Here is a 13814-nt window from a genome sequence, read left to right on the forward strand (position 1 = left end):
ATGTTTTCTTGCTGAAGAAAGAGTATCAGTAACGGGGATATAATATTTTTAGTTCAGGGGAGGAAGAAGAGGAGGAATTAAACCACCTATTCGAGGTGAACTGAGAGGAACAAATGTATCCTAATTATTTGAATATTACCAGAAAATAGAAGAGTTGTATTTTAAATCTGGAATCTGAGAGGACAGACACCTGAGTTGCTTGTTTTGGATCAAATAGAGCTGCAGTCACTGCCTTACTCTCTTTTGTAATGTATGTGAAGTTGGGCTTGTGCCTATTTCTTGGTGCCTGTTCTAAACAGAATAATAGCACTTCCTAAACCCTTCAGAGTAAAACTTGTGGGCTGTTCATCTTCCAGGATAATTAGGATTTGCTGTATGTTGAAAATAATACTGATTCCAATATGTTAACTATTTTCTGTGTGGAAATGTCCCAGTAAAGGAAGCTATTTTGTCAGCCTGGTTTAGTTTGAAAGGCAATGCCTGTATTTTTCTGAACTATGTTTAGAATTGTGTGTCATAATAAAAATACAATTACATTCACTCTAACAGAACAATGTTACAGATAATTCCAAAAGCATAGAAAGAAACTGAAACTATTTTTGTGTGTGTGTGTGTCTGATGGTGTAAAATGTTGGATAGATTTCAGATGGATGACTGAAGCAAGTAGATTTGGAACTGTATTTAAAATTCGATCAGTAAATTCTAGCAAAGACCATGTAATGATTCTGAAGAAATTATTAAACAGGCAAAATGTGATAATGGTACTAATTTCCAATGGCCAGAAACATTGGACATGCTTCCGTGATGTAAGTATTGGAGCACTCTATCTTGTTTACTGCATGGTTATCTGAGGATGTTGTCTTAGATAACAACCCTTAATTTCTGATCTTTAATTTCTCAGAATAAATTCAGATTTAAAGGCTATGTCCAGCTCTAAGTTGAAGTCAAAGTTGAAAGAACAACATAGCTGGAAATAAACTCCTCTCTTAACAGCTCTTAATAGGATATCCAAATGTGTTTTGAAGATACTTAAAAGGGAAAAAAAAAAAAAGTGACGGTGTTCTGAAACTGGATACTGAGAATTTCATGTTATCCTAAAAGCTCCAGTAGCCTGATTTCTAAAATGTCTGTTACAATCTAGATTTGATTTGCTAGATCAAATTACTAGATTCAGAAAAAGCACTGGATGGGGAAAAACACAGAGAAAAGAATAACAGCAATAATAATAAAACCTCCTAGGGCTTTATGTTTAGATCAGAGGGTTTGGATATAAAAATACAAATGAAGCAATATTTGAAGGAGAAAAGTATTAAGATTATGCTGGGAGGAAATCTTAAGTGAATTAATGAAAGGACCTTTTGACTAACTATTACTCAGTTAGAAGAAAAAACTTTCAAGTGCCAAATAAAGGTAATGTGATTAATAAAAAAAGAAAATGATCACAGTTCTTATCAACCCAAAGGCAATGTAAATGTAACAGTGCACTTGGTGCTGCGATGCTGTTGCAAACTGTTTATCTTGGCTTGCAGCGAGAAGCCAGACACAGGGGGATTTTATGCAAAAACTGCAGTGAAATGGAAAAAACCAGTATCTTTGGGGTTAATACGATGTTCCTTTTACTACGCAAGTTCCTTGTTCAGTGTTTGAAGAACACAAATATTTCAGTGACTCTCTCCCAATGCTATGTGGCAGATGGTAAATCTACAGGTGTAAATGAGGAAGAGCACATGCCAATTGCTTCTTCTGATACACACATCTGGCTACAACATTGTAGTATAAACTCTCCCAAAGTCTAAAATCATCCATCATTAAATTAAAGAAGAAAATCATAAATTAGTCAAGGGAATTGGAATAGAAATGCCTGACTGAGAATGGCATTTAGTTGTGTGTGCAGTTCTTTCATTAAAAAAGCATTGTTTTCCTCCCTGCTTCAGAGAAGACGGTGTGGTGACTGCCATTTTGAGATTCAGATGCAAAGTCGTACAGGCTGAGTAAAATCTGTCTCAGTAGTTTTGTTCTATTCTTTTGCTGTCTCTTTCCTGAATAAAAATACTGCTTTTAGGCTTGCGCAAGATTAGTTGTTCTGAACATGTGAATAAAATTTTATCTTATTTGAGAAGGGATTTAATTTCAGCAAAGATTGAATTTCTCAATAAAGATGTGGAATAGGTGGAAGAGCAGGTACCAAATACACTATTATGACAAAAAAATTAACAGAGAGCCTGAGTTCTTGCTGTAATATATTTTGAATGTGTGGGCTGGTGGATGAAATTTAGCTTTCCTATTCTTAATTAAATTATTGCATATTTTAAGGCTGAGGCAAATTTCTTTAATATGTTTTGAGCTATTCCCTCTGCTGTCTTGATGGTCTTGAAACAAACCTAAAATTGTCATAGAGTTAAGGATCTCTGTTTTGTTCTGAATACAGAGATGACACCATTCAGTATGGCTGAGAGAAAATAATTTATTTCTTCACTAGTATAGGGGGTTTTTTAAGTGTAATTTCCCGATCACTATCTCAAGTCTTGCTAGACTGCCAGATTTTTATTTATTTTTTTAAAACAAAGCTGTAGCAAGCTCTCGCTGAATCAAGTACTTTAATTGTATAAAATAACATGGCCTTTGGTCTCAGTCGTTCTCTGTTTTATTGATATTTTTGAAATGTACAGAGGTTGGTAATTTGGAGCACTACTAGTTTGTTGCATTCATGAACTACAGGGATGAAAAAAATATGTTCAGTTTCCTCATTGTCAGTACTTGGTTTTCTGACTGCTTGTGAGCCACAGTGGAAACCAACCTCTGTAAAGGTCCATATCACTCACTATATGCACGTCACTTCTCCATTTAGATACCAGCTTTGGAATTAGTCTTGTTCAGCGTCTTGAGGTCACAGGGTCACAGTTTCCTCTTCCTTTGTCTCTTTGCAGCAAGTAAGTAGCCTAAAAGATCTGTGAAAGTGATTTGACTCTGACAATATCATATTCTGAATGGCAACACCATTGCATTTTTTCAAACAGCTGTCAGATCATGTTGTATGTCACCCTAACAGAGGTAATCACAGTTCCTAGCCTGTGTGTATGTACTCTACAGGTGACTCATAAATGCACATGAGTTTTCAGTCCTTGCATAAATCAGATTTACTGTAAATGTACAGACCATTTATACAGCACCTGTTCAGAAAGTCTAGCACATCCAGGAAAAGTCAAACCTGTTTTGCCCTCTCTACATCTGCCCTAAGTCTGCTGCATCCAGACCACTAGCATGACAATGAGGAAGTATGTCATGCATATAGCACACTGGGTGCTTCATCCATGATCATGCTTGTGTACCATTAATTACAGTGTAGAGTTTTCCAATTCCACCTGGTGGATTTCTCATCAGGAAAAAAAGAAAATTCCAGTAAAACCAACGTATCTGGAAGCATCAGCTATATCAGAAATTGCCATTTTCCATGTTGAAAATTGGGACAGCATTCACTGTGCAGAGTTTCCAGCGTGGGTCAGCGCTTGATGGGCATGAATAAACCTTACTGATGTCTGTGTGTGAGTCCAAGGAAGCTTGAATTATTTAGCATGTGCCAGTGTAATTAGTGTCATAAACATGAGTTAAACAGTGGCACACTGTGAGGGAAAATCCCCAGCCACCAGCTGATGTCATTGTGAATTAGTAGTATTGACTCACAAGCTCAGTAATGGGCATGTTGTTGGCTAGTTAGAGAAGATTCATTAATTACCCATATATGGATCTTGCAGAAATGAGTACAACTCTCCAGGATGTAAAATGGTGCAGTGGCACCTTGCTGGGTATATTTTCCATATCTCTGTTATGTGATAAGAATTAGTTGACCCAAATTAGAAACTCTATCCTGTGATTTTTGGTATTCCCAGTACTTGACATTATGAACAGTAGAAATACTGTGAAACTAGAATTTCCATGACTGTTAACAATTGGATAGTATGATATGTCAAAGCAATGTTTTTCATATCTAAAACAAATACCCCATATTCATAAAATTACTTTAAGGTATGTTTCAAGCCCAAAACACTCATCTGTGTCAGAAGAAGTAAACTTTGTCTCAAAGCGATCATTATTTTACAATCATTTACTGCAATTGTAACGATACAGTAGGCTGCCTGGCCCCAACCCATTGCTACTGTTTGAATGTCTGCACTCTCATGCCCTGTTAAAGCAAGCTGGCACCAATTCAGACAGTAAGCCTGTCCTGAAAGGTCTCTAGGAAGCTGGGACAGTCGTGGAGGTTTGATTTGTAAGTAGTGTTCCTGAGGGGCAAGACAAGAGTTGAATAACCAGGGTCAAATAGTTTATAAAGTGTCTCTGAAAGGGAAGAGGGAGCTCTGCATCAGGTATTGGTGAGAACAGTTTGTGACTGATATTTGAATTCTCATGCTTTCTTGACTTCTGCTTTCTCTCATGGATTTGTGATTGCTTGTGAATATTTTACATGTTTTAATTTTGGCACATTTGGATCTTAATAAGACACAGCATAGAAAGCAGCCTCAGCACCCTATGAGGTATCCCACTCATTCCCATTTTTTGTGTTATGTCCAGTTTACTTAAGTGGTCCCTAACTTCATCTTCACTTACCATGAACTTTTCTTACTCCCAAGCTCTGTAACTGAGCACAAAGACATGGGAGGCCTGAGAGCAGACCTTCCCAGTAAAGGCCAAGGCAAGGAATGTTTTGAGTCTTTGCTATGTCCTTTGTCACTAGGTTTCCCTCCCAAATTAGCAGCGAGCCAATATTTCCCCTGATCTTTTTGCTGTCCCTGCAGCTGTCGAAGCCCTTGCTGCCCCATACATCCCACACTACTGTCAACTTTCAGCCAATATTTGTCCTTGCTACTTCCTTCCCCACATGCCTGGGCATAACTTCTGTACCTCTGCAGGGAAGCCCCTGTCTGCTGCCCCTTTGTCTCCCTTGGTGAGGTGGGCTCAGCCAGGTGCTCCCGTTCAGCCACACTGGTCTCCTGCCACACAATGCTTGTTCCACACGCTGGGATGGACTGTTTTTGTACCTGAAGACGACACAGATCTCCTGGGCACCTTTGCTCTTTTGGACAGTTTCCTATGGGATCCTGCTGGTCAGGTCCCTTAACAGAGTTTTTTCCCATGAAGTTAAGGGCTGTTATTCTCTTACTTGTTTTCCTCACTTCCTTCAGGAACTGCCAATCTCATAAACAGTCTGGGAAATGCTGCCATTTAACATCACATCCCCTGACAGTTCTTCCTTTCTTGTGAACAGAACACCTGGATGAGCATTTTCCTCAGTCTGTCCAGCCTCTGTGTCAAAAAACTGTCCCAAACGTACTGCAGAAATTGGATTATTTATACTCTGACATGTTGCCCTTCTAGATGGTTAAAGTCTCCCATGGAAGTCAGAGCCTGAGACTGTAAGATTTTTCTCAATTGGTTTAAGAAGGCTTTGTCTAGCTCCTCTTCCTGATGGGGCAGTCTGTAAAGATGTCCACTGCTACGTCTCCCCTCAGCACAGCAACCAGAGCGCTGCTCCCCTCTGCTGCTGGGGCAGCTCCTCGCACTCACTGCAGCTGGGGGCCTGGGCAGCTGTGTCCCCCCTCAGGAGCCCCATCTAAGCCAAGGTCTCTGAGGGGACAGGGGCAGCAGCTCCCACTGGTGCCACATCCTGAGCCACAAGTCTGTGGTGACAAGACAAGTCCGAGGTCCAGTCAGGATGTCTAAACCAGTGATGCAAGGTCAGGGTTAGGAGGAAACAGAGCCTGACACCAGCATAGCTACAACACAGCTGCAACAAAGGCCCGAGACAAAGGCAGCTCCTGAGACAAGGTGCAGAGGCTCTGGACAAGGCTACTCACAGGTTCTTCTGACAGCTTAGATGTTTACACAGTAGTCTGATCTGAGATTACACAGCTGTGCCACATCAGAGCTGAGCTTGGAAGGAGGCAGCCAAAGCCATTGGTGGAGACAGTGAGGAAGAGGCTGCTGTGCCTGTTGGTGCATGCTGGGCTTGGACAGACACAGGGAATCTCTATGATCACTCCTGCTTAGCAAGCAACTTCTTGCAGTATCTTCTGGTTTCTTGTCATGGTTCACTGACTTTGGGAACATCAGCCCTGCAGCACACCCCTTACTCTAATGCTATGGGTTTTAACCTAATGCTTGTAGGCAACACTTTGTCCAGAAGATCCTCCAATTATACTGTTGTGGTCAAGGTTAACAGGAGAAAAACATGTTGTGGCCTCTGGTATTTTATATTCATTAAAATGCTTTATTTATTTTATATTCTTAAAGCCAGTGGTTTAATGTTATTTAACATCTATACAAAATCATCTTTTTTCCATAGAATTAAAGTCAGTATGAAATATCTGTGGAGTTATGATTTTTAAAAAGTTTATTGTAGCTCCAGATTTTTGTAAACCAGGTTTTAAGTGTTTTCCTACTTTGTATTAGGGAAAGGTTTTAGTAAGACAAAATAAATCAATAGGAAAGCACTCAGCTAGGTGTCTTTTTCAGGCTTTCATCTTCTTGTTGATGGTGAAAAAATAGATTGGAGAAAGAATCTTTAAATTATATCAGTGTGATAAATTGCCAGAAAAGGAATGGCCAGGGTTCTATAATTTACTGTGCAAGACAATGCATATAATAGTCTTCCATGAAAACTTGTGAATTATGTAGTTATGTGGTCATTTGCAGATTCAGAATCAAGAAGCAAATGTTGCCAACGGTGCAGCTTTGTTTCAATCACTTTTGCTCTTTAGCCCTTTCTTGATAGTAAGTTCTGACTTCTCAAGCATAAAACCTGATTCCCAGCACTCTGACTGCGGGAGGAAAAGATGACCATCTAGACCCTGTAAAGCTAAGTCAGCACATTAAGTTAGATGAGCACAAGTATTCTTTCTGATTAAAACAAAAAGAGTTCATGTATCTGATATCAGGGGAAGTATACACCCTCCCGTCAGTGGGTACTTGGGTTATAGCACACACAAAAAGGCTGGATTGTTTTGTTTTGTTTTGTTGTGGTGGAGTTTCTTTAATTTTGTTTTGTTCCACCACCAGCACTGATTATCTCTGTTGTTTGTCTTTCACATAGGTTGAGTTTTGCTGACCAATCAGAAAACCACCAGGCAGCAGCCTGGCATGAAATTCAAACAAGAAATTCAGTGTCAACATCGTGATGTTGACACAAACAGGAAAAGTGGACATTAGGTTTGGAAAGAAAGAAGTTACAGGACCTGCTGACAGCTTTCTACTGTGGATGCAACACAGCTAAATGGCATCTTTTAATGGAAATCTAATGATGTTAACCTAAAAGGGATGTGAGAAGAGTGCTTCATTCTTAATGCAGTTGAGTCTTGGGAGTGAAGATGTTGAGATTTAGGAAAAACCTCTGGTTTAAAATAGATGTGAAAACAAATTGTGGTCACTGCATCAGCCCACAGCTTATTTTGACAATTATCAATTCCATAATATTACAACAATCCTTTAACTTTATTAGCATAGGGCAGGTATAGAGCAGTTCCTTCCCTTAGAGAAACCCACTCCCTATAATAGAAAGGAAACTAAATGGCAGAGAGCATGCAGGGGTGACAATATAGGCAGGTGTTAGTGTCAGCAGTGATACCTCACTGATACACCACAGGTCTAAGTCAAATGTGTACAGAGAAACCCCACAGAAGAAGCCTGAAGGGTTGTCCAATTCTTGGCAGATCCTGCCACCGGTCACTACCTCCTCCTGCTTGCCTGATATGGACAGCACCCTACATAGCTGTATCGGTAGGGAGTATCTCACAAACAACCCTCTTCCCCTCAAGTTATACATAGGGGCAAATGTTAAAACATCATTTAAACATAACTCTGCCAAACTACTTTGTAGTTAATACTCCAAAATGGCAAAACCAGAGCAAATCCTTTCAAAGAATGGCCCATTTTTATTAAAAAAAACATTGAAGTCTATTTCCTCTTGCCTCCTGCAAAGAACATGAGTGTTTCGATGATCATACTTGAATAAATCCTGAAATATGCTCAGTACACATGCCACTTCATGTACTTAGCCAAGAGCAGTAAAATATTATAACTCATTCATCACCCGTTACACAGTGAATTGCTTGTTACAGCAAACCGTTATGGACTCCACAACATATGTTCAAGAGCGCACTACACAGGGCAGACTGGGGACCTGAATCCCATTTATCTCAAGGTCTTTCTAGACTGCACTGCCAGTGAAAAAAAATCTTGTAGCAGGTGCCAAAGGAAGGTGCAAGACCTCTGTAATGGTCAAGTTGTATAAAAGATTTTTGTGTAAATGAGAACGCAGTCTGAGATCATTATCAGTGAGACTTAAGACCAAGTGCAGATAACACCAGACAGTGGCGACACTATGAGCACTGCGTCTATGGCTTCAGTGAGGTGGCGTCATCTTTAGACTATGACTGTAACTCACAGCTGACAATTTTATGCCCTTTACCACAACTCCCACCTCTCTCTGTGCAGGCCTTTCTGCCACCTGCCACTGAGTCTGATGCTATTGTTTATAAATCTCAGGTTTGAATTGCCAAGTTAGCCAAATTATAGCCCCCTCATCAACCTCACAGAGACTAGTCACACCTGCAGTCCGAGTTAGGCTCTTGACTTCCTCCTTTCACTGCAAGCATGATCGAGTAGGACATCGCAATGAATCATCAACCCCAACAACAAGCTGCTATCCATGTAAATTGTTTACAGCAATAAAGAGAATTCAGTGAAGGAATCCGTTTCTACTCCTCGCGCTGACTGTGTACTTACTCAGAATCTATTATGAAGGTTGGCTGTGCATTTGGGAATAGGCCTGGTGAGGTTGATTGCAGTTGTATCCCTGGGTGACTTCAGATAAATCATAGAGCTCCATCTGTGTCTCAGTGAAACAGTGCTGCAGAAAGCTTACATTTTTGTATGAGCCTGAATACCTGCGATCATCTGGGCCACAAGTAATGATATTTAAAGTCCCCTGAAGCAATAACTGAATGTTGCAGGAACAAACTGCTCTCAGCAGAATAACACTCAGCACGTCTATACCATCAGTTAAGTACATGTTCTCAAGACAGATTTCCTCACAACCTCACATTAGAAATCTTCCAACTTCCACACACTGCTCATCTGAGCCCAAGCTTGCAGTTTGCTACACACCAGGAACCCAGGCAAGATTGGCCCCTGATTATAGGTGTAAGCTTCCACTGAAGTGTCCAGGATAGACTGAGGTGGGGTGGGACAATCTGTTACAGCTCACCTCTTCCAAGTTGAGCGTGGATACGGTGTTTCAAGGCTCCAGCCGGCAGAATAGACTGAACATACCCACGTTCTACTCCGTATAAGTGAAGACAGAGCCCAGAGTGCCCAGCAGCCTGAGCCTAGCTGCTGCAAACTTGGTGCTTTAGAGACAAAAATGGAGGATAAAATATGTAATTGGGGAAGAAATAAAATCACAGCATTACCAATGTTATATAACTGAGTCTTGGGAGGAGTTGCAGTAGTATACAGCTTTGAGGCTATGCTATGCACCTCACTTAAAAATGTAGCGATTCTGGGACATGTTTGAAATGTTGAGTATCTATGACTGCTTTTGCATGTATAATCTGCAACTGTTTAAAAGGAACGAGCTTGAAAAAAAGTTCTTAGGCTGTGGTCTAGCATTTTTGAAATACCCAGCAGCAAGACCAGTCAGGCATGACTGCCACCTCCCTGCGCATTCCCACTCCTGCTGTGAGCTAGACAGGCAAAGTTATCTGGCTTGAAGAGAAGAAAAAACCAAAATTTTTTTAAAAAAATCCATGGTCTTACTTCCAGCTGGATCAGTTCCTTGGTCTGGTTCACAGCAAAGCCTCTCAGACAGTTGTGCCAGTACGACTGAGGAGGTAATGTGCTGTGACAGGAGTCGCTGGTGCTGAAGGCTTTATTTTATGAAATCAGTCTCACGTCTGTCTACAATTTGAGCAAGGATGGACTCTAAAAACGGCTGGTTTGTTATACAACCAGTGAATGGATTCACACTTCAGAGCTAGAAGGTTCTCAAAAGGAAGGACCGGGAGGGAAGGATTTATTTGTTTAACTTGTAACTCTTGTTTGATTAGCTGTTATTAAGTTGGTTATCTGTGAAGTTTTGGCCAATTAATGATCAATTTTACATTTGTAACCGATTCCTATCAACACCCTGTCCTGTTTCCACCTGCATTTAGCAGTAGTAAAGTGTAATTTTACCAGCTATTTAGTATGTTTATTTGCAGTTGCATAAGGTGTCCTTATAATTTAATTTCATAATGTTACTGAAGGTTTATAATGGCATTCTATTTTGACTTGTGGTTTTTGAGTTAGAATGGCAATTTGAATGTTTGTAAATTGAATGATGACAACTCAGGTATTTAAAAATGAAGAAAAAATAAACACAAACAATACAAAATATGTATCTTTATGGTAAATGCTTACCTGCAGGCCTCATTACTACTGAACCAAAGCTTTTGTGCTTTTTTTCCTATCAGCTATCTTGTGAATGATACCTGAAAACAGTGCAATTTAACTAAGAATAAACAGACTTGAACAGTGGCCTTCCACCCTGCAGAGCTGTACCACAAGGAGCCCTGCTGATAAGCGATAGAGCACTTTTCGTCCAAGTGACGGACGCTGTGTTTTTCTCTCAGCCATTGGCTGGTCAATCAGCAGCAAGTGGTTGCTCTTGCAGGAGCAGCTGCCACAAATCAGCCAGCAGACACCAGTGCTCTAATGCGTGATGAACCTGTTCTGTCTGTCACTTGTATCTTGTGTCTGAACTGTCTCACCTGATGCTTTAATCCCATCTTGCTTCTCTTTTTCAAAGACAGAGGAAGTGAGCTGTCTTTCTTCTTCCTTCTTTCCTTATTTCTTTTGCGTCTTTCCTAAATCAGAGTTTCAGCAGAGGTTTTTCAGGTACTTCACTGTGTGAAATGTCAACAGTGATTGGTAATGGAGATTTAAAAAAAAAAAATAAAGAGGAAGCAAAACTAAAAGCTTTTATTTTCATTCAGGGCTCCAAAGAGAGTGAGCAAAGGATTTAAAGGGGCCTCAGAATAGATAGATTTCTAGGTCAGACTGTCAAGTACCTTGTACCATCTGGGTGTATGTACAGCAGTGCAAAGGCCTTACAAGCACTTGGATTGTATTTTACTTACCTTGCAGGGCAATAATTGATCATCTGTTGAATCAGAGAGCTGAGGCTTCAGGTAGAAATTTAGGGACTCGGGGAGTACCCTTACCTTTCTGCACTGGGTGGTCGACATGTTCCTGAACTTGAAAAACATTCAGGAAAAAAGAAGGTCAATATTTGGTCTGCTCAAGAAAGTTTTTATTCACCTTGCACATCCTCATTTTACACCTTACAAATAAATTTTGCTCCAGACTACTTGAGAATGAGAACTGTCGTATAGGCATTATCTCATGTCTTCTGATTCAGACCTCTGCTACAAGTTGAGGCAATGAGGTATGCATAGTACAGCAGTATGACACTATGAGTTGCAGTTTATTGTGTTCCTAGTGTCTCCTTTGGGCATACCATATGGTGAAGCTGCCCTACAGCTTCCTATTTGATCTCTTTCCTTTTTTTATAACTACCCCCTGAAAATTACTACCTGTACAGGAAACCTTACTAAACAGAAGACCAGGAGAGCAATAAGAGAAAATCAGGGGGGCCTTTTCCATCAAGGGACATTCTTGTGGAAGTGTGTGTTGTTTTAGTTTTTACATTTGTAAAATTCCCAAATTTAGTTCTTCAAGTGAAAAATTAAGCTAAAAGTTGCTGAGGATGCATAGCGGGACGCAGAAGGAAAGGGAAAGTAAAAAAAGCACTATGGAGATGTAAGTATAATAAGAACTTGGCTGTACATTTTGAGCCCAAGGCCTGAACTGTTTATTTTAGTACAAATTCTTGAATTCAGCTCAGTTAAGTTTGCATAGCTAGTAAACAATTGTATAGATCTTTTTTACTTCTGCAGTGCTTTGCAGAACTTCTCAAAGTACTTTCTGATGGTTTGGTTATTTAGCTTCATAATATTCCTGCAACTGTTACCTGATCTTACATAAAGTTTTATTTCAGTTATTGAGTTAAGAAGCTCCACAATTAAGCTTCTGTAAATTACTAAAGCAGGTAAAGTGTATACCTTGAACCCTTCCAACAGTTTCCTAATTTACTTTAATGATTCTCTGGTATATAGCGTTCAGACTGTGTCTTAGTTTTTTACTCCAGCAGGCTTCCTGCCTTTTTCTTAAAGTCAGATGGATCCTGATCCACTAACACTGATGCAGTTCAAGCATTTTTGTAAAGAATACTTGAATTCTCACAATTTTAACATTTACACCCAACCCTGGCTTCTAATCTTCTGGGTCATGTTCTCTATTCTTGGTAACAGTTCAGGTAGGACTGGTATTTACATCCAAGTCCATCTTGTGGTCTCTGTTGTTTTCAGCCATACTGTACACCTGGCCCTGAGCAAAGCTCCTGTGCCAGCACATGGATAATCAGAGAGCGTGAGCTGGGTTTGGGCAAGCCATACAGACATGGCTCTAAGTCCTGAAGTCCTTTCAGAGTATTATTCTTAATGAGGAAAGGTTTCATTGGCTCTTTCTGGCTCAAACGTCTGTCCTCAGCAGAACAAGCTACCTATTGCATAGAAACTGCATAAAATGTGAGGATCTTAACTCTCACCTCATCCTACATTATTTTCACACTGCAGACCTTATTCTTTATTCTTCTGTAGCCTTTTTTTTCCATATAAATGTACTATTAAGTCAGCAGATCTCCCCAGTTGGAAGTACTCATGTCATGAGGGTCTGATTTATGCCTGGGTCAGAGACACTCTGGAATCCTCAGAATTTGGCCTGGCAAAGAGGAGTTACAGACCCACCTCCTTTTTATCTTCTCCGTTCTTGTGGTGAATGCTATTCTGTCTGGACAAGGAATCAGTGCTATTCATTGCTATGGTTGCTATTCAAAAGAGGAAGAGGCCCTAAGTAATGCATTTCTTACAGTGTTTATGTTTATTTGTGTACTTAATGTAGGCCTCAGATTTACTTATAAAGCACCAACTCACCTTTTCATTGTTTCTCTTGCTTCAGCTTCCCTTTCTGCACACATAATTAGGTCTTAAATTTCCTGATGTGTTTGTTTTTACAGTACGATAACATGTACTGACATTGTGTCACTCTGATATTGATTCGCAACAACAGTGCCACAAATGTTGTCATCATTCTGACACTGCAATATAATCTTTTAGACTTTTTTGAAGACATGTTTTTCCTTTAAAGCAAATTAAAACTCCTAGCAATGTTTCTGACAACATTTTCCTTCTCTATGTGTTCCACATTAGCTTTTTTTTGAGTATGAAGATCTGGTAAGAATACACACAACTCAGAAACCCACGTAAAAATGGAGAGCTCATGTCCGATGGGGCTTTCCCTTACTCCTTATTCAATTTTATCACAAGTCTTCTTGATTCAACTATACGTTAGACAGAGTGTTCTCAATTAGAGGTTTCAGGTTTACATTATTATAAAATTCAGGATATGCAGCTGACTAAAGTATAGTACTGATAAGACAGGGAGCCAGAAGGCCCAGAGGTGCCTTACTTTATTAGTTTCTTTCATTGCATTGGCTTCGTCCCCTGCTACTCTGCTATGCCATTAACATGAAACTTTAACCTTGAGTAATTTGTGTAGAACAGAGCAATAGCTAGTTATGAATGTAAGAATGTATTTCATAATCATATCTGCCCTGCTTTTCAGCAAAGCTGTTTTACCCCTAGAAGGGTGGAAAAATGCTG

Source organism: Athene noctua, chromosome 1, assembly GCF_965140245.1.
Source record: "Athene noctua chromosome 1, bAthNoc1.hap1.1, whole genome shotgun sequence".
Taxonomy (NCBI): Eukaryota; Metazoa; Chordata; class Aves; order Strigiformes; family Strigidae; genus Athene; species Athene noctua.